Raw genomic sequence first — 22,455 nt, 5'->3', positions numbered from 1 at the left:
AATTTAGCACATGTCCTGACTCCAATTCAAGTAAAGTTTCAACTCCACCATATTGCCTTTCAAGTAAATGACCAGGTGAAAAAGACTCCAATGTACTTAAGAAACTATTGGTGATTCCTCCTCCCTCTCCTCCCACCGTCCCTCCCCCCAATAGGGCTGGGCCTAGAGAAGGCTAAATATAAAAGTCAGCACAGCACCTCATTTTGTCCCAATGTCCCAATGTCTCTACCTAATTAATTTTCCTCTTTAATGCTTTTACCTTTCTTCACAGATCTGGCAATAACTAATCAAATAGTTATAAAACCCTTTCCCAATTGTTCATAAATTTCATAAAGTTTCTACCCAGTTCTCTGGTGTAGAGTCATTTCCCATTTCAAAAAGCCTTTCCCCAGTGATTACATTCATAAGGTTTCTCTCCAGTATGAATTTTCTGGTGTCTACTAAGAACCTGACTCTATCAAGTTTTTTAACACTGTTTACATTTATAAGTTTTCTCCTCAATGCAGATTCTGATGTCAAAAAAAAAAAAAAAAAGTAATTAAAGCTTTGTATTTTCAAAACATATGCATGGATAATTTTCAATATTCACCCTTCCAATAGCTTGTGTTCCAAATTTTTTTCCCTCCCTTCCCCCCACCCCCTCTCCTAGCTGGCAAATAATCCAATTTCACTTAGCATCAGTTCACATAAACCTCTCTAAAATCATCCTGTTGAAGATGTCTTATAAAACAATAATATTCCATAATGTTCATAGGTCATAACTTATTCAGCCATTCTCCAACTGTTAGGCATCTATTCAAAAACTTCCCTTTTTTAAAACACTTTCCACATTGCTTATGTTCATAAAATTCTCTCTATAGCAGATTTTCTGATTCTCAATAAGACTTTTCCTATGTTTAAAACTCTTTCCACACTGGTTATATCCAGGAGGTTTCTCTCTGTGTGGTTTCTTTGACGACAGTAAGATCTTTCCTTTGACTAAAATCCTTGCCACAATTCTTTCCAGTGTGGATTCTCTGATGTACATTAAGACTTTGTTTATATGTAAAAGCCTTTCCCCAGAAGGTTTCTCTCCATTATGAATTCTCTGGTGTCTACCAAGAACCTGACTCTATCAAGTTTTTTTCACACTGTTTACATTCATAAGTTTTTTCCTCAATATAGATTCTGTTTCAAAAAAAAAAAAAGAAAAAAAAAGAAAAAAAAAAGAAAAAAGGTAATTTAAGCTTTTTATTTTCGAAACCTATGCATAGAAAATTTTCATTATTCACCCTTACAATACCTTGTGTTCCAGATTTTTCCCTCCCTTTCTCCCATCCCTTCTTCTAGATGGCAAATAAACTAATTTCACTTAGCATCAGTTCATGTAAGCCTATCTAAAATCATCCCATTGAACATGTCTTATAAAACAATAATATTCCATAATGTTCATATGCCATAATTTATTCAGCCATTCTCCATCTGTTGGGTATCCATTCAAAAACTTCCCTTTTTAAAAACACTTTCCACCTTGCTTAGGTTCATAAGGATTACCTCAATAGTGGATTTTCTGATGCTCAATAAGATTTTTCTTATGTTTAAAACTGTTTCTACACTGGTTAAATTCAGGAGTTTTCTTTCTGTATGGATTCTTCGATGGCAGTTAAGAGCTTCCCTTTGACTAATAGCCTTGCCACAATTCTTTCCAGTGTGGATTCTCTGATGTACATTAAGACATTGTTTACCAGAGAAAGAACACTGGAAATGAATATAAACTGCTTGCATTTATGTTTTTCCTCCCGGGTTATTTATACCTTCTGAATTCAATTCTCCCTGTGCAACAAGAAAACTGTTTGGTTCTGCACACATATATTGTATCTAGGATATACTGCAACCCATTCAACATGTAAAGGACTCTTGCCATCTGGGGGAAAGGGTGGAGGGAGGGAGGGGAAAAATCGGAACAGAAATGAATGCAAGGGATAATGCTGTAAAAAATTACCCTGGCATGCATTCTATCAATAAAAAATTATTTAAAAAAAAAAAAAAAAAAAAGACTTTGTTTATATCTAAAAGCCTTTCCACAGTGGTTACATTCATTAAGGTTTCTCTCCAGTGTAGATTCTCTGATGCTCAGTAAGACTTTTCTTATCTTCATAAGCCTTTCCACACTGCTTATACTCATAAGGTATCTGTCCAGTGTGGATTCTCTGATGCTCAACAAGACTGCTTTTATATCCCTAAGTTAAGAAACTATTGGTGATTCCTCCTCCCTCTCATAAGGTTTCTTGCCAGTGTGACTACTCTGATGTCTAATAAGAGATTTCTTTTCTCTAAAAGCCTTTCCACAATGGTTACATTCATAAGGTTTCTCTCCAGTGTGGATTCTCTGATGTACAGTAAGAGATGCCCTTTGTCTAAAAACCTTTCCACACTGCTTACATTCATAAGGTTTCTCTCCAGTGTGAATCCTCTGATGTCTAATAAGAGATTGTATTTCTCTAAAAGCCTTTCCACACTGCTTACATTCATAAGGTTTCTCTCCAGTGTGGATTCTCTGATGTACAGTAAGTTTGCCCTTTTCTCTAAAAGCTTTTCCACACTGGTTACATTCATAAGGTTTCTCTCCAGTGTGAATACTCTGATGTCGAACAAGAGCTCTCTTATTTCTAAAAGCCTTTCCACAATGGTTACATTCATAAGGTTTCTCTCCAGTATGGATTCTCTGATGTGAAACAAGAGTTCCCTTATGTCTAAAAGCCTTTCCACACTGGTTACATTCATAAGGTTTCTCTCCAGTGTGGATTCCTTGATGTAAAATAAGACTGTACTTTCCTTTAAAATCCTTTCCACAATGGTTACATTCAAAAGGTTTCTCTCCAGTGTGGGTTCTCTGATGTGAAACAAGAGCTCCCTTATGTCTAAAAGCCTTTCCACACTGGTTACATTCATAGGGTTTCTCTCCAGTGTGGATTCTCTGATGTGAAACAAGAGCTCCCTTATGTCTAAAAGCCTTTCCACACTGGTTACATTCATAAGGTTTCTCTTCAGTGTGGATTCTCTGATGTGAAACAAGAGCTCCCTTATGTCTAAAAGCCTTTCCACACTGGTTACATCCATAAGGTTTCTCTCCAGTGTGCATACTCTGATGAATAATAAGAAATTTCTTTTCTCTAAAAGCCTTTCCACATTGGTTACATTCATAAGGTTTCTCTCCAGTGTGAATCCTCTGATGTCTAATAAGAAATGTCTTTTCTCTAAAAGCCTTTCCACAATGGTTACATTCATAAGGTTTCTCTCCAGTGTGGGTTCTCTGATGTGAAACAAGAGCTCCCTTATGTCTAAAAGCCTTTCCACACTGGTTACATTCATAAGGTTTCTCTCCAGTGTGGATTCTCTGATGTGAAACAAGAGCTCCCTTATGTCTAAAAGCCTTTCCACACTGGTTACATTCATAAGGTTTCTCTCCAGTGTGGATTCTCTGATGTACAATAAGATTTTTCTTTTTTACAAAACCTTTTCCACACTGGTTACATTTATGTCTCTCTCTAAGCTGGATTCTCTTAAGTGTTGCACAGATTTCTTTCCAAGTAAAGTCACAAGGACTGTCACTCATAAATCTTTGCTTGTGAGTTTCTACCACAGAGAGGCTTAACTTTGCAGTAGTTTTCTTCATTTCAAGTCTGAGTTCTCCTTCAAAAAAAAATAAGAAAATAATAACAAACAATAAACTAAAGATAGACATGATGCAGGCACATATATATATAGATTTATATCCTCTTACATCCATCAGAAGAGAAATTCACTTTTTTTTTCTCTTTTCTTAGGCAAATAGAAAAATCTTAAATGGAAGAACCAACCATTGCCCTGGGCACAGAAATCAGTTAGAGATGAAGATGGAGAGAGATTTGTAATTTGGTTCTTCTTAGGGAAAGGATGAGGATCCAGAGTTGCTCCATGTGGAAAATCAACTCTCTATGTTCATATATATCTAGTGCTTGTAAAGCAAGTAACCTAAATTAGGATGTGCCCCATTATTTGTACAACTTCTGAGAGAGCAAATGCTCTTTTTCCTACTTGGTGTCCTGTGAGGCTCCATTCTGGCAGAAACCTGGGTAAAAAGAGTTATTGGGCAGAAGCAGCCTCAAGCCTAATCAAGAGGGACCTTGGACTTGGCCAACCTTTTTTACATACGGACAGACCCATTCCATAGTTTCTGTTATCCAGAAGTTAAAGGGAGCCGGTAGTACAGTGGAGAGTCCTGGGCATATAGTCAGGTATATCGGGATTTCAATTAAGACTTGGACAGTTACTGCCTACCTCTGGGCAAGTCATTTAAACTCTGGTAGTTTGCCTCAGTTTCCTCAACTCTTAAATCTAACCTAATTTGGAAAGTGAGGATGAAGATAGAGTGATACAATATTTTGTTTTACTTTTAATTTATAAACAAACATTTCCATGTCATAGTAAAATGATTGCAAATGAAACTGTAAATCTACAATGCACAGCTTGCTATTTCTTTCAAAGAGACCACAAAATTATCAAGTAAATTTTTTCCCTTCACTTTGCTTGTCCCCACCTTACAGATGGCTGCCATTACATAGAAATATATATCCATAAATGAATAATAAACACACCTATGTAAAATTATGTTATCCATATTTCTATCAGTTTTTTCTCTGGACGCAAATTGCACCTTTCTGGATTTGTCCTTTATTTCCGTACTTAGAATTTAATATTGTTCTTAAACCATATTGTTGTTACTGTATTGTAAAGAAAGCTTATGGCACAGAACTTGGCAAACAGCAGGCAAAAATAATGCTTCTTCCCTTCCATTGCTTTCCCATCACTTGTGCTGGAATTTGAGGTCAATACAAAGGAAGATTAAGGACTAACTTCCTATACTAGGACCAAGTAGGTGCTTTAGGCTACAAATTAATGCTTGTTATAAAGAATATTCCAAATACTAGACCCATCCCAAAAGGGAATGAGTTGAAAGAAACTTTCAGAGCTTTGGTAGGCAAAATTCATGTCCAGGTAGAGGCTGATCTCTAAGATTAGTTCCATGTTTGAGATGGTTCCACACTGATTCAATCTTTGACCTGGGAATTGGTAAGAGAGAGCTTCAGGAGCAACAAAGGACATCCCCAAGTCCTATCATACACTGCAAAGTCCAGTCCTTTCTTTTCTCTTCCCCCATCCCCAAAGCCTGCAAACTGGAGCATGAAGATATTTCCTTTGATTGTAGACTTGCAATTATCAGGGGAAGTGTCCTTACCAAGGGAGAGCAGGTTCTGGACATTCTCTACCATGACCTCCTTGTACAGCTCCTTCTGAGAGGGGTCCAAGAGCCCCCACTCCTCCCGAGTGAAGTTCACAACCACATCCTTGAAGGTCACCACCTCCTAAACCGTCAAAAGTCATAAGATGTGGGGCTGAAAGACCTTTTAGGATTAAAGAGTCCAACCCCTTCAATTCATGGGAGGAAAATGAAACACAAAGAAGGGATTTGCCAAATTTGCCTTCCTAAGTGTGTCAACTCCTGAAACTGTGGTCATTAAGAGATTGACTGAATTCAGGATCTGTTGAAATAAAGTCACTTATCAGGGAATGCATAATAGAATGGCATGGTAGGGCCGGCCACATGGCATAATCCTTTAATGAATTCTTCAAAACTCTTTTCCTTGGTAACCCTATTGCTCTCCCAACTCCATTTCCTTTTTCCCATTCCTCTTCCTTTTATCTATAACCTCTTCTCCTGAGTAAACTACCTTTTGCCAAAGAGAATGGCCATTGTGAATTTTATTCATGTTTAAGTCAGGCTAGGAATGGCTTCACTGACCTCATCCGGATCTATGTCTAAGCCACATTTCACAGTTTATTTCTTTTATATATTTTTATTATTTCACTTTTGAACAACTGAGAAATTCAATTTTTTTTTTATATTTTTTGAGATTGCCAAGGAGAAGACAACATGGGGAGTCTGGGAGGAGGGTAGAAAGTTGGAAAAGATGGGAAAATGAATGGATGCCCATCAATTGGAGAATGGCTGGGTAAATTGTGGTATATGAATGTTATGCAATATTATTGCTCTGTAAGGAATGACCAGCAGGATGAATACAGAGAGGCTTGGAGAGACCTACATGGACTGATGCTAAGTGAGATGAGCAGAACCAGGAGATCATTATACACTTCGACAACGATATTGTATGAGGATGTATTCTGATGCAAGTGGATTTCTATGACAAAGAGACTTAACTGAGTTTCAATGGATAAATGATGGACAGAAACAGCTACACCCAAAGAAGGAATACTGGGAAATGAATGTGAACTATTTGCATTTTTGATTTTCTTCCCGAGTTATTTTTACCTTCTGAATCCAACTCTCCCTGTGCAGCGGGAGAACTGTTCGGTTCTACAAATATGTATTGTATCTAGGATATACTGCAACATATTTAACATATATAGGACTGCTTGCCATCTTGGGGGGGGGGGGTGGAGGGAGGGAGGGGAAAAAACGAAACATAAGCGAGTGCAAGGGATAATGTTGTAAAAAAAAATTGTCCTGGCATGGATTCTGTCAATACAAAGTTATTATTAAATAAAATAAAATTTAAATTTAAAAAAAAAAAAAAAGAAAGTTGGAAAAGATGGATCAAGGGAGGAGGCCTGACATTGGAGGTGGGTTATAGGCGATAGGGGACCTCACCCTGAGGCTTGTGGGTTTAGAGACTGAAAAGTCCACTTGTCTTGGGTTTGGGGGATTTGTCACTCTTGGGGGAAACTAGCACCTGGAGGAGTAGAAGAGCATGGACCCAAAGTTGACATTTCTAGAAGAATGTGGAAGGAAAATGAAAAGACATCTATGTGGTTGGTCTACAAGCAGAGGCAGAAAGCTCCTATAGCACATCCTCAGAACAGGGCCCTGGAGCCTTTGACTGCATGAAGTGTCAAGGAAAAAAGGCCAAGTGAGCAGAGGTGCTGTGTGACAGAGAATGAGAATCCAGGCAGAACAGTGAAGGAAAATGGACATTGAGGAGAGGGAGAGAATCCTTGTTAGAAAGGGGAAGAAAAATGGATGAAATTAGAAAACAGGACTAGTTGAAGGGAAAGAGAAGGAGGGGAATATACAAGAGAACTAAGAGGAAAAGGGGAGATGAAGAAATTCAGAATGAGATAAAGTAGAAGAGAGGAAGAAATGTCTAGAGAAATATGGGGTAAAAGACTTGTGGCATCTTCTAAATGGTACAACATAGGCACATGCATAATCCTTTTCAACACGTGGTACTTTTACAAAAATTAACCACTGGGATACAGAGATACTATACAGAAATGAAAAAAGGCAGAAAGAATTGATATTCTCTTCCATTCCCTAATAAATTAAGAATAAAAATTGGTTCAGAGATCACCAAAGATACAAACCTAAAAGGAGATTTACCTGTGACATATGATATGATAATTAATTCAAAGAACAAATCTTAGAAATGATAACTTTGTAAAAGAAAATGAAAATGATAGATTAAACAATATCCCAAAATTTCTAGGATTTATTTGAACTAAAGCAGTCCTCAGGGGAGAAACATAGACTTATTATCACACATTAAGAAAAAAGATGTATTAAAAAAAACAAACCCAAAAAAACTAGAAACATAAATGACCAAATCCAACATTAGTACAAAAGACAAGATACTACAATTAGAAGGAAAATAAATTGGCAATAAAAAATAAAAATGATAGAACTAAAAATGGCTTCTTTGAAGTGACTCAAAGTGGAGAAACCCCTCAGTTAATCTGACGAAAAGAGAGCAGAAAATCCAGTCATGAATAACAAATGGCAAAGGTAAAATCACAAGAAAACTAGAAAAAATGAAAGGGATCAGCAATACATAATATACTTTTTTATGGTAAAGAAATTGAGAAATTGTCAATAGCCTGAATATAATGAACAGCTAGTATTCACTTCACCACTAATTTCTCCAAACAAGAGAGTATCCTGCAAGAATTCTTTTTAAGAGTCAAATACAGACCTAAAACTGAAACCAACGAAAGTCTGGAGAGAGTAAATAACAAGTCAAAGAATGGATATTGTTTCTTTCCTCCAATTTTACACAAAGTGCTATCAAAACAACCACAACAAATTATCCAAGAAACCATTCATTATAATCAAATGGGATTTTTACCAGAGCTGGAAGGACATTTCAACATCAGGGGAAAAAATGAACATAATTAATCACATTCTAAACCCAAACATGCAAAACCACACAGTCAATTCAATCTATAAAGAGAATACTTTGGATAAAGTACAACACTTTTGTAGTACACATTTAATTCCAAGTGTAGGAGTAATGGGGCCTGAATCTTTGGAAGGGTAAGAGCTAGAGTTAGACATGTTAATGAAAGGAATAAGAGTACTTGGGGGGGAAACCAAATGGAAAAGAAATAAGCTTTGTGAAAAAAAATTCAAGTTCATAAAATCTTGCCCATACAACAAACTCTCTAAAAATTTATAGAGACCCAATGGAAGCCACAAGATAACGCCGAATATTAAGGAAATTCAAGAGACTTTAAAAAAGGGAGCAAGGCAAAACTAAAGTCAGGTTAGCCATTGTTCTATCAGAAATGCCCTTAAAAAATAGGCTAGACACAAGGTTTCAAGAAATCATTAAAGTCCCCACATATCTCCTAAAGAAAGAAACTTGGATGAGACAGGGCCTGAAATTTTTCCCACAAATGTGCTTTCAGCTGTTCTCAATCTTACACAGTGAAAAGCACATTTCTTTCCTAGGTAAAAATCCATAGAGCAACAATCTTAGAGATCACAGAAGACCTCCTCCTTGAAACCTTTCCAGCTCCAGGAGCCTTGACAAAGTGTCAAAATTTCCATAACCCTGGTAGCTTCTCCCAAGATTAAGCAGTATGCTTTTATGGGAATGGAGCTCCTGGTGGCCAAGAGAAAACCTCTCTGATTTCTTTCTGCCTCTCAAACCACATCAACTTCCTGAAAAAGATTTCAGAATGAAAATTCCTAGGAAATCATAGTCAACATGTAGAGCTTCCAAGTCAATGAGAAAAATCCTGCAAGCCACTGTAAAGAAAGTCCAGTACAATTCAATTTAGGACCAGACACATTTTGGCACCAACTTTCGTCAAGGAGCAGACAACTTGGAATAGGATCTTTCAGAAGGCAAACGACCTGATCTTATGGACAGGAGTAAATTGTGAAGCAATTTCAGGGGAAAAAGACCTTTAATGAAAGTCCTTCCAAGCATTCCTAAGGAAAAGACCTTAAATGTAAAAAACTTCAGAAGATCAAACACAAGAGAAGAGAATAAAAAACAATCCAGAATGAACTAGCCTCAGGGACTCAAAATACAAGGACAAAGTAGTTATATTCAATTACAGTGAGATGACACATGTCCCCTCAGATCCCTATTTGGACTGACAGAAGGAATCAAAATAGTGTAAAGCTGGAAGTGATTCTATTATGTCTTGATGATCTTAAGGAGAAAATGGAAAGAGGAGAAAAAGGATACACTAAGGTGGGTGGAGAGAAAAGAGGAGTAGGAAATGTTCTCTCGTGCAATGAGGGTCCACAAGCAGATGTCTCTACAAACAAGTGGGTGGGGACATCTGAATCTCAGTCATCTAATCAAAGGAAGAATACACACAACACAGGGAGATGAATGGAGAAAGATGGTTTACTCTCCAATGAAAAGGAAATACCAAAGGAAGTCAGGGGGAGGATGGATGAAAGGAGGGATTAGTCCCAAGCAAAACAAATTCAAAGGATGGACAAGAATATATGTTGTTCTTTAGGAATCTGAGGGATTGATCAGTTGCTGTGCACATACACGTGTGTCCTGCAGGAGTGTCACACATGTATATAGGTGTGTGTTGAATGGGGAAAGCACGAATAAGTAAGGGCCCACAGTGAATTCTGATTAGGATAAGGACCAACCAGCATCACTGAGGAACAATGTTTAACAACTAACCCTAAATGCGCGCTGCTTAAAGACACTGATCAGGTCTGTGGATGGACTGCACTCACCTGAGGAGGTCCGAGGCTCCCAGGGCCCATTCCCTTAGCTCCAGGCTCCCTGTGGAGGTAGCAAAGCAACCAAAGTGACTCCAGTTTCCTAAATTCCTTCCTCAGGTCTCTGCTATTTATCTATCTCAGGGCCCCACTGACCTTGACCCTAAATGCACCCCCCCCAACTCTCGACTCTTAACAGCTAACCCTAAACAGAGGTCACATCCAATCATGGGGAGCTTTAATTCTGAGCCTCTCTGAAAACCAAGGGAGGGCCAGCAGCTCAGGGAGGGCCAGCAGCTCAGGGAGGGCCAGCAGCTCAGGGAGGGTCCCTCCCTTCTTCCCTCTGCATAGAAAAGCCCAGCTTCCCCTCATCCTAGTCCCAGGCGGACTGCTTTTATGTTCATAGCCTGGGATAATGCTATTTGGGGCCCTCACTAGAAATTGTTCTAATTTCATGCCATTTTTGGTGTCTGCCTTTGACCCAATCCAGGACTTGGTCAGTGGACTTGACCCTGTTTTTCTAAGCAAAAGGCAAGGTAAAGGGCCAGTAGAGTGGGAAGTTCTCCAGGAGTTACAAAGGCCCTGACCCTACCCTCAGGGGAGAGACTCCACCCTACAGAACAGTGCTGGTAGAGTCAGATTGGAAAGGAAGGTGGTCTGAAGAGGAAGACTGCTCCCCTCCTTCTTTTACTTCCCATCTTCCTACAGAGAGCCCAGAGGTACAAGGGACTTTGGGGTCCCAGATGGGAGGAGACCAGTCAGCCTCCATAGTTCCCGAGTCGGAGCTCTCCCTGCCCCCAGTCCTCCGCCTCTCAGTCTCCCCTCTCTCCAACCAACACACACATTATCACGCTACACAACAGACAGATAGCTTTGGGGAGGAGGAAGGGAAAGGGAAAGGTGAGACCTGCTCTGGAATGGAGCCCCCAGGGGAAGCCTGAGCTGAGAGACAAACTCAAGTCTGGGATTAAACTGAGGGACTGAAAGGGAAGAGTGGCCAGGGAAGCCAGGAAATATGGGGGAGGCTCAGACCTACCTGAGAGCTGCAAGCACAGGTGTGGCTGCCAGAATTCAAAGTGATCTCATGTCCAAGGGAAGAAAGGGGAGAGACCTGAACTCCCAGGGAAGGCAGAGCAGTTCCTGCTGCAGGGAAGGGTCCAAGAGCAGGAAGACAGAGTGAGCCCAGCTAGAAGACTTCCTGCTTCTCACCAGACCCGTCGGGGAGGGTCTTCCTCATCCCAAGAGCCCCACCCTCTGAGCCCTTTCCTCCAATCACCTCCTGGGTCAGGACTTCAGGACTCTCAGTCCCTTTCCTCCCTTAGCCCTGCCCCGCATTCTGTCTCAAACTCCTCCCAGGCCTCCAAATTCCACCATAGTGCTCAAATCTCATCTGGAGCAGCCTCCCGCCCCCTCCCAGGCTGGTCCCCTCTGAGAGCTCCTCTTCCCCAGGCCTCCATCACCTTTCTCCCTCTCAGACTCACCTCTTCCTCCTTCTGAGCTGAAACCGCAGCACCAGACTAACACAAATTAATGGACCCCATACTCTGAACAACTGGAAGGAGCTATACACCATTTGTAAGCATACATCCTCCTGGATTGTAATGAATTCTCCCTTTATAATTGTGATATTTGACCCTCTACAAGCAGGTCAGACTTTAAAGCAAAACACTCTTAAAATTCAGTATTAAAGCAATTTGATGAGGAATAAGACCAAAGAAGAATGGCAATTAAATGTCATTGGATCAGAATTACTCTGTCCTACTCTATAGGCATCACTCATTACTTTAGCTATTACTCTTTTTTGGATTTTGACTTATTTCCTCCAAAATTCTATTCTCCTTAAACCATTATTATTCTCCCTAGTTAGTGATTTAATAAATCACTGGATTTTGTTCCACTTTATCCAGTCCATAGTGGAGTCCACAGTGAGTTTCTACCTCATTGTTGGTGTATTGTCTACCCACCACTCTGTGACCTCCATGAGAGGAAGGGGTATCACTTGTACCTCCCTTTGTTCCTGGTGCTTTGCCCAGGCTCTGGCATTTCCTGGGCACTTAAATGTTTGCTGACTTGAAATAAACTCATCTTGGATCATGTAATCCCTTATAACACTTTCAGGAGAATTTCATGCCCCAAATCCCAAACAGTGACATCCTATAGGATCATAGAATATCACTGGAAAGGACCTACCAGGCCATAGAGTAAAACCCCCTCATTTTACAGATAGGGAAATTTAGATTCATTGACCAGTCAAGGATACACTGCCAAAAAAAAGAAAGAAAAGAAAAGAAAAAGAATTCTGTCCCATCCTGCAGGACCTAGCAATTTGTGGGGTGTCGAGGAGGACAAGACCTGCAAGAGAAATGGGCGAGAAAGAGGAGGGAGGCTACATTGCGGTGGGAAAAGGTCTCGTTTATTGAAAGAGGGAGCCTAGCTCTATATGGTTTGACTACGTGCGTTTTCGGGGGGGGGGGGGGCGACAATGTGAATAGAGGAATGTCAGAACACAGATGTGGCTGACCTTCTGAGGCAACTCGTTATCTTGTTCCTGGAATTAGAGCGTGATGTTTGTTCCCAATGTTTCAGTCAGCTAACCCCACCAGAGTTCATGCACAGGTTGTCACGTTCTTCTTGGCTCTGCTTTGTTTCCTGTCTCCAACAGAATTCCTAGGCGGTTCTTCCCAAAGTCTAGCCCTTACTTCTTGGTAACTCCTAGAAGCCTCTTGTAACTACAGCTCTCTTACACCTGCTTTCACTTCACTCACCTGGAGAGCAGTTCCTTCTTGGTCCAGCTTCTACCATGCTTCCCTTTGCTCAAAATGAGAGATCATGTCTTCTCTGGGGACTGGAAGTCCTGGTGTTAGGATTCTTACAAGGTACTAAGACAGTGGAATTGATAGAGACAACAATTATCTAATTTAGCATGGTTCAGTATGATTGATCTGCTCCTACGAGGAGATGTTATGGGCCAGAACTTGGAACAAGGTACTGAGTGGAACTGAGGAGGTGATAGTTAAATCTAGTTTAGCATTGATTTAACCCTACAACAAATAATGGTTTCCTAGTGATATAATGATTGGTGTGTACTCAGTGTGGGGAATATAAGCAAGATGCTCTCAGGGCCAGACACACAAGCCCACTCTGGGAGATGGAGACAGATTCAAGTGAGGCTCAAGTGAAGGAGATAGGATTTTGACTGAAACAATAAAGGATTTGGACTTTAACAGCTGGCTGCATTGGGGGTGATTATTACCCTGAACTAAAATGAAGGGGGCCTCCAGAAGGCTCCCAAGAAACCTGCTCCCAGAGAACATTATATTTTAGAGAAGAACATTACATCCTGGAACCCTTGGAAAGCTTTAGGGATGAAGAGGTAGAGAAGCTTGTAATTTACTTCTCTGTAGGGAGAGGTGAGGCTCCAGAGCAACTCTATTTTGAGATTCACTCAATTATGTTTGCACTTGTGAGTCTCTACATTCACTCATTAGTGTTTGTTTAACCCAAAATAGGATATGCCACATTACTCTGTTGTACAATTATTTTTTAATAATAGCTTTTTATTTTCAAAAAATATGCAAAGATAGTTTTCAGTGTTTACCCTTGCAAAACCTTGTGTTCCAAATTTTTCTTCCTTGCTTCCCCCACCCCCTGTTCTGGAAGCAAGTAATCCAATACATGTTAAACATATGCAATTTTTCTATATATATATTTCCACATTTATCATGCTGCTCAAGAAAAAAAAAAAAACAGATCAAAAAGGAGAAAAAATGAGAAAGGAAAAAAAAAAAAAAAAAACAAGCAAGCAAACAACAACAACAAAAAAGTGAAAATACTATATTTTGATCCACATTCAACCCGGATAGACCTCCCTGGGTACAGATGGCCCTTTCCATCACAAGTCTGTTGGAACTGGCCTGAATCACTTCATTGCCATCAGAGTTGATCAGCACATGATCTTCTCGTTGCTGTGTATGAGGTTCTCTTGTGCACGACTTTTTCTGAGACAAAGCCAAACCTCTTTTTCCAACTCCTGCCTCCTATCCTGGTGAATTACATTCTGGAAGAAACTATTAACCCCACACCTGGACAAGAGAGGGTTATTAGGCCAGAGCGGTCTCAAGCCTGACCAAGAGGGACTTTTGTTTTGGGCACCTTCTTCATAGAAGGATAGCCTCATCCTAAGGTATCCATTATCTAGAAGGGGAGATGGCAGTACAATGAAGAGAAATCTGGCCTAGAATCACAAGTGCCTGAGTTTAAATCAAGCTTCAGACAGTTCCTAGCTCTGTGCCCCTTGTCATGTAATTAAAGCCTGTTTGCCTCAGTTTCCTCGACTGTTAAATGGGGAGAATAATATCAGCTAAATTGGAAAGTTATTGTGAAGGCAAGGTAACATAATATTTAGTTTTCTTTTTAACTTATAGAACCAAAAAAAAGCTTATGGAATCCTAAGTTTGCATGTAAAAGTTTTAAAAAGATGATTGTTCATGAAATGGTAAATCTATAATATATGACTTTCTATTCTTTTCAAATAGACAACAATTTTATCAAAGAGATTTTTTTTCCCTTTCCTCTGCCTTTCCCTACTCTAGAGATGGCTGACATTCATATGAAAATAGCATCTTTCTTCCTTTGTTTTTTTTTAAACAATAATTTGGGTACTTAATTAAGTCAAAATAATTTACTTGCTGAAAGTTGTTCTTAAAAAATATCGTTGTTACTGTATTATAAAGAAAACATATAGCATAGCACCTGGCAAATAGTAGGAGAAAATAAATGCTTATTTTCTTCCATTGCTTTCCCACCACATGTGTAATAGGAAGGAAGATTTTGGATAAACTTTCTATATTAGGGACAGCCAGCTGCTTTCAGCTACAAATTGATTTTTGTTCAAAAAGAATATTATTCCAAATACTTGACCCATCCCACAGAGGAATGGGTTGTAAGGAAAAGCTGCTTGAGAAGGTTTCAGGGCTTTGGCAGGTAAAATTTATGTCCAGATAGAGATTAAGAGAAATAAGTTCTGAGAGTAGTTCTGTATATGAGATGCTTCTACACTGATTTGATCTTTGACCTGAATTTTGAATTAGTAAAAATTACCTAGAATTAGTAAGAAAGAGCTTCAGGAGCAAAAGAGGAAGTACTCAGGTTCCTATCATATAATGCAAAGATATTTTACAGGAAAACCAGTCTTTTGGAGGACACTGTTTCTTGGACACAGGAGAGCAACACTTTTCCCTTTTAGGTCACTGATAAACCCTCCTAACTCAGTGCACTGGGGAAGAAAGTGATTCTCTTTGGCTTCAGATTCAGACTTATCAGGGGAAATGTCCTTATCTAGGGAGAGCAGGTTTCAGGTATTTTCCAACATGACTTCCTTGTACAACTCCTGAGGATCATCCAAAAGTCCCCACACCTCCTGGGGCAAGTCCACAGCCACATGCTTAAATGTCACAAATTCCTAAACTACCAAGTCATGAGATGTAGATCTGAAAGACACTTCAGAGTCTTCAGTTCACAGGATGAAACTGAAGCTCAGAATAGTGATTTGCTCAAAAGTCATACCATGTATATGTGTCAGAGGCAAATCTTGTCATTAAGAGCCTGATTGAATTTTTAGAAAAAGGAATTTATAGGATGAGGTGGAATAAAGCTAAGAAATGTCTTACGGAATGAATCTCCTCGTGGAATCAGGAAGAACGTCTGTAGGGTTTTTTTGTTTGTGTGTTTGTTTGTTTTTGTGAGATAGATGAATCTGTGGAAGAGAGCAAGAGAGTGATGGAAAACTTCTTCCTCAGAGGAACTGATGATATAAGTGATATGTTCTAAAGAAAATTATACAAAGAGTGCATGAGGAGCTAACTCTAACCCTAACCCTAACCCTAAATGTTCTGGGAGAAAAAGTTATATGTGATCACCTAAAAGAGATCAAAGTTAAAGAAAAGATACATTTTGTTTCCTGAGAATCTGGAATATTCAGATTCTAGACTGCACTGAGTGATAGCAGACAGCTTCCAGTTGTGTGGAAAAGTGAAGAACTTACAGATTAAGCACATATTTGTCAGAGACTGTTAGCTAAAGTAGATCAAGTCTATAGGCCTCAGTTTTAGCTTTTCCAGAGTCACATGATTTTAGATAAGGCCTGGCCTACATTCCATTGTCCAAAGAAGGGCTTAAAAATATATACGTAGCAGAAGAAGCTGTATATCGCCTTGTCTACTACATTCCACTGACCAAATAGGGCAATACTGACTTATGTGACCAATCACAACATATAGAGGGTGGGATTTTGAGGCTTCTTTGTCTGAAATGTAGAAATACTGTGATGATTTTCAAGGCTCTGGCCCTGTCCTGCTGTGATTTGGCTCATAGACCAGGATAGGGTCCGCTTCTCGAGATTCTAATAAATAATTCTGCTGTCTATGAGTGATCTCCGGGGTAGTCAATTTGGGTAGGTCTTTTTGTGTCCCAAATGCAGTCAAGTGAAATAAGATCTATCTGTTGTTCTACTGAGGGCCTGAGGTCACTCTGGGGATGATGTCATGGGCAAAACAGCTCATGCCTTTATTTATAATTGCTTTCATTTGTTTATTTAATTATTATATTTCATTACAGAGAAGAGCATTTAGAAGGGAGACATTTTTTATTAACTAAAAAACAATTCACAAGGAAAATATTTTCCAATTTCTTTATTTAAAAAAATACTCAAAGCCCAGGTCCTAAAACTCTAGAATCTTAGGAGGACAGAGTCACGCAAATGAGTTAAGAAGCCATCATATATGGACAGACCACGTATGGAGAGGCTGGCCAGATTTGAGAATACCCTAAAACTTGGGAGAAGTCATCTGTATTTCCAACCTACTACATATACAAGATGTGTTTAGACAATGCATTTGAATTTTGATGATTTTCCATGTTATTTTCTTTCATTTCCAACATAAGCATAGGATTCCCTTTACTAGAGATTCTGATATGTGGGAACAGTTCTCCACCTTGTATAGAAAATTGCTGTTCCATTTTTTAAAAAATGATTTTGATTTCTTCTTTAACAAATCTTCATTTGTGGTCTATGTGTAATTCATATTTTGTTTTCTTTATTCAATTATTTCATATCTGAACAGTTGAGGAATTTATTGATCCTTTATACTTTTTAAGATTCCCAAGGATTTCTAAATCTTTCTTTTTCTCTAGGGGCCCTTGAGTCTTTTTTTCATGTATAATGTGGGTTCTCACTGAAGGAAGGCAGCTCTTTTACTGATGGATAATTGCTCTCTGATTGATTCCTGAACTCACACCCGAGAGAAGCTACCTCTTTTCTTTTCTTTTTTAATTAAAGCTTTTTATTCACAAAGCATATGCATGGGTAATTTTCCCGACAATGAACCCTGCATAACACCCTGCTGCAAATTTTCCTCTTCTCCCTCCCCCCCCCCCCATCTCCTTCCCCATCCGGCAGCCAGTCCAATACATGCCAAATATGCTGAAATACCTGCCAGATTCAATATGTGTATACATATTCACACAGCCTTCCGGTTGTGCAAGAAAAATCAGATCAAATAGGAAGAAGAAAAACTGAGAACACTCACACACTACAGTCTCTGCCCTCAAGGAGCTTACAGTTGAATGAGGAGACTATGCAAATAGCCAACTTTGTACAGGAGAAATAGGAAATAATTAGAAGAGGGAAAGCCCAAGAAACAAGAGGAGTTAAAGAAGGCTTTCCTTAAGTGGCTTTAAGTTTTTAAACATGATTTAAAGGAAGGCAGGCAGCTCAGGATGCAGGGCTGAAAGTCAGCAGAGAAATTAGGGCAGGAGAGGGAAGAAAAAATTGCCAATTATTAGCCCAGAAATAGTGATTAAATGCATGGCAGCTAATGAGGTCCATTAGTATAGAAGGAGAGAAGAGGAGGAGCCAGGAGCGGGGACACCTGTGATTAGAGGATGTGATTTGGAGGAAGTTTCAATTCAGAAAACAGGTAAGGAATCAGAAAGGGAGCAGGTGAGCTTGGAGAGAGTTCTGTCCTAAAACTGTGGAGAAGAGAGTCTCAGGAAGGAGAGAGGGTGATCTGTGTCAAAGGCTGGGGAAAGGTTGAGAAAAAATGAGCACTGGGGAGAGCTCCTTGGTCTCAGAAAGAGAAGATCATGTAGGGGACAAGACTGAGAAGGTGGAGGAAAGAAGGAGACTTGACCTGGGAGGGGAGAGGTGCTCCATTGGCAAAGATTTTTGGGGTTGGAGGAGATGGAGACCTCACACTGAGGCTGGAAGAAGCCAGTTGTCTTTCTCTCTGCTTTTTCTTTCTCTTTCACTGGCTCTGTGTCTTTGTGTCTGTCTGACTCTCTCGCTCTCTCCCTTCCTCTCTCCCTCCCTGTCTCTTTCTGTCTATCTCTATCACTCTCTCTGCTTCTTTCTCTCGCTGTCTCTGTCTCTCTTTCTCTCTGACTCTCTTTCTCTTTCACTGGCTCTGTGAGTTTATGTCTGTCTATGTCTGCCTCCCTCTCCCTCCCTGTCTCTTTCTGTCTATCTCAATCTCTTGCTGCTTCTTTCTGGCTTCCTCAATTATCTCTTTCTCTCTGACTCTCTGGTTCTCTTTCTCTTTCATTGTTTCTGCCTTTCTCAGTCTTATCTCTTTATCACTGTACTTTTTGTCTCTTCCTTTCTCCTCTATCATGTTCTTTCTTTTTTCTCTAGCTATGTCACTGTCTCAGTTTCTGTCTCTCTGAATCACTTGTTCCTTTTTCTCTCACTGCCTCTGTCTCTCTTTCTTTGGCTTTCTTTATGGCTCTTTTTATTTCTTTCTCTGTTTATGACTCTCTCTCTCTCTCTTTTTTTTTTTCTGTTTTTCTCACTCTCTCTCATTCTCTGGCTCTCTCTTTCCTCCTGGCACTTTCTCTCCCTCCCCCTCTAGCTCACACTCTCTATCACTCTGACTTGCACTCTCTCGATCTTTGTTTTTTTTCTGTTTCTGACTCATTCTTTTGCTTTTTCTCACCCCTCTTTTACTCTCTAGCCTTTCTCTGGGTTCCTATACTCTCTGGTTCCCTCTTTTTCTCACTCTCCATTCACTCTGTCCTGTATCTGTGTCTCTTTCTTCCCCCAACCCTTGACACTTTCTTTTTCACTTTTCTCTCTATAGCTTGATCTGGCTTGCACTCTTTGAGTCAGTTTCTCTCTTAATTTAGGGTTAGGGTTAGGGTTAGGGTTAGGGTCTCTCTCTGTCTCCCCTCCCCCTCTCTCTGACTATGTGTGTGTATTTTTCCACCTTTCTTACTCCCTTTTTCTTTTCTTTTTTCCTTTTTATTTATTTATTATTATAACTTTTTATTGACAGAGCCCATGCCTAGGTAGTTTTTTTTTTTTTTTTTAACAACATTATCCCTTGCACTCACTTTTGTTCCGACTTTCCTCCCCTTCCTTAACCCCCTCCCCCAGGTGGCAAGCAATCCTATACATGTTAAATATGTCACAGTGTATCCTAGATACAATATATGTGTGCAGAACCGAATAGTTCTCTTGTTGCACAGGAAGAATTGGATTCAGAAGGTAAAAATAACCTGGGAAGAAAAACAAAAATGCAAACAGTTTACATTTATTTCCCAGTGTTCTTTCTTTGGCTTCTTCTGTCCATCCTTGATCAACTGAAACTGTTACTCTCTTTTTCTTTCTGTCTTTCTCACTATCTTCTTCAATATTTGTCCCCACTTTCTCCTCTTTCTCTATTCCTGTTTCTTTTTTCTTATTCACACTTTCTTTCCCACTTTCTGATTTTCTCTTTATCCCTCTGACACTTTGTTTCTATCCTTCTTTCTTGCTCTCTCTTTCTGTCCCTGTTTCTCTCTGACTCTGTTTCTTTCTCCCTTTCTCACTCTCTGGCTTTCCTTCTCTCTTTTTTAATCTCTCACTTCCTGGCTTTCTCTCTTTTCCTCTGACATTTTCTTTCCTCCCTGTCTTTGTCTCTGTTTCATTCTGTCTCTCTGAATCACCTTTTTTCTTTCTCTCTCCCACCTCGATCTGTCTGTCTTATTGTCTTTATATCTCTCTGTCTCTTCCTTTTTTTCTCATTGTCCCTCTCTGTGTTTCTTCCTCTCTCCTTTTCTCTCTCTTTTTTTTTTCTTTTTCAATTTCTATCTCACTCTGTGGTTCTCTCTCTTTCCCTCTGGCCTTTTCCTTCTCTCTTTCTCTCTCATTCTGTCTCACTCTGGTTTACTCTTTCTGTCTATGACTCTATCTTTTTCTCTGTATTTCACTCTATCTATGTGAATCCCTATTTTTCTTTCTCTCTCACTTTTTCTTTTCACTCTCTGGATCTATCTGTCATTCTGTCTCTCTCTAGCACCCCTTGTTTCTCTTTCTCATTCTTTCTCTGTGACTTTGTTTTTCTGTCACTCTTAGTCTCCTCTCTGACTCTCTGTTGACCGGTGGGGGTCGTGGGGGGTCGAGGAGGATCCAGCCTGAAAGAGAAACAGGGGAGAAAGAGGAGGGAGACCAAGCTGATTGTTGCCAAGGTCTCAGTTTATTGCTCTCAGGATACAACTTACATAGCAAAAGTATGGGAAAGAGAAGTAGGGTAAGGTCTGGGAAAAGAACATGGGCTATAGGTGGTCCAGTGAGCAGGAACACAGTGTGGTGACAACTCAAGATTGATTCTCTTTTTTTTTTTTTTTTTTTAATTTTTTATTTAATAATTACATTAAATTGACACTCGTTTCTGTTCCGATTTTTTTTTTCCCCTCCCTCCCTCCACCCCCTCCCCTAGATGGCAAGCAGTCCTTTATATGTTGGATATGTTGCAGTATATCCTAGATACAATATATGTTTGCAGAACCGAACAGTTCTCTTGTTGCGTAGGGAGAATTGGATTCAGAAGGTATAAATAATCCAGGAAGAAAAACAAAAATGCAGATAGTTTACAGTCGTTTCCCAGTGTTCTTTCTTTGGGTGTAGCTGCTTTTGTCCGTCATTTATCAATTGAAACTCAGGTCTCTTTGTCAAAGAAATCCACTTCCATCAAAATATGTCCTCATACAATATCGTTGTCGAAGTGTATAATGATCTCCTGGTTCTGCTCATTTCACTCAGCATTAGTTCATGTAAGTCTCTCCAAGCCTCTCTGTATTCATCCTGCTGGTCATTTCTTACAGAACAATAATATTCCATAACATTCATATACCACAATTTACCCAGCCATTCTCCAATTGATGGGCATCCATTCATTTTCCAGTTTCTAGCCACTACAAACAGGGCTGCTACAAACATTTTGGCACATACAGGTCCCTTTCCCTTCTTAAGATTGATTCTCAAGACCGTTTTGCCTGGTTGCAGTTCTCAGAATTGTTTGACCACCTGCGCGATTCTGTTGCAGCAAGGGGGGGAGAGGGGGGAGAAGAGGAGGGGAAGGCACCTGGGCTGGGGTCATGAGAAAGGCACCTGGGTGGGGACCTTCTGCTTCCAACACTCTGTCTCTTTATCTCTGTATCTTGGAACAATTCTTTTTCTTTCTCTCATACTCCCTGTTCCACTTTATGGCTCCCCTTCTCTGTTTGTCTGTCTGTCTCTGTTTCTGTTGCTCTCTGCAACTTTTTCATTATATCTAATTTCTTTACTCTTTCTCTCTGATTTAGATTCTCTCTTTTCTTCATTTCTCTCACTTTCTGGCTCTCTCCATTTCTCTTCCTCCCTCCTTCTCTCTTGCTCTCAGATACTCCGACTTGGGTTTCTTTCTCTCTTTTCTATTCTTTCCCCCAATTTCTGATACTTTCTTTCTCTGGCACTTATTTTCTTTCCTTTCTCTCTCTGGCTTGCCCTCTTTTGTCACAATCTAGCTCTTTCTCTCTCTCATTTAGTCATTTTTTTTTTTTACACATTCAGTCTCTCTCTCTCTCTCTTTTCTATATTTCTCAATTTCACTCTTTCTCTTTTTCTTACTTTCTCTTTGTCTCTCACTCTCTCTTTCATGCTCTCTCCTTTTTATTTTCTCTTGTTTTCTGATTTTCTCCATAATAACATAAAGAGTCAAAGAGAGAGATATAAACAGAGAGAAGAGAATAAGAGACAGAGACAGAGAGAAAAAGAGAGAATGAGACAGAAACAGAGAGACAAAAAAGAGAGAGAGAAACAAAGAGATAAATGGAGAGGGAAAATCTGAGTTAAAGTGATAGAGTATCAGAGAAACAGCCTGTGAGAAAGAGAGAATGAGCCAGATACACACACACACACACACACACACACACACACACACACACACACACAGAGGAAGAGAGACAGAGAGACATAAGACAGAAAGACAGAGAGAAACAGAGAAAGAGACAGACAGAGAGATAGAGAGAGACAGAGAAACAGAGAGACGGAGACAGAGAGAATATGAATATATTCCAGGTGGCACAAGTGACCCAGAGCAAGCACAAGAAAGAATTGGAGAGAGATTGAGAGAAGGGAAGGGAAGAGA

General features: G+C 39.7%; 1 pseudogene; it reads right to left on the bottom strand.

Annotated features, from left to right (window-relative positions):
* Window positions 1-527: 527 nt before the first annotated feature.
* LOC127563105 (zinc finger protein 208-like) overlaps window positions 528-22,455 on the bottom strand; it is a 31,384-nt pseudogene continuing 9,456 nt past the window's right edge.

The sequence above is a fragment of the Antechinus flavipes genome, chromosome 4 (assembly GCF_016432865.1).
Source record: "Antechinus flavipes isolate AdamAnt ecotype Samford, QLD, Australia chromosome 4, AdamAnt_v2, whole genome shotgun sequence".
Taxonomy (NCBI): Eukaryota; Metazoa; Chordata; class Mammalia; order Dasyuromorphia; family Dasyuridae; genus Antechinus; species Antechinus flavipes.
This window is presented reverse-complemented; position numbering and strand designations above follow the sequence as displayed.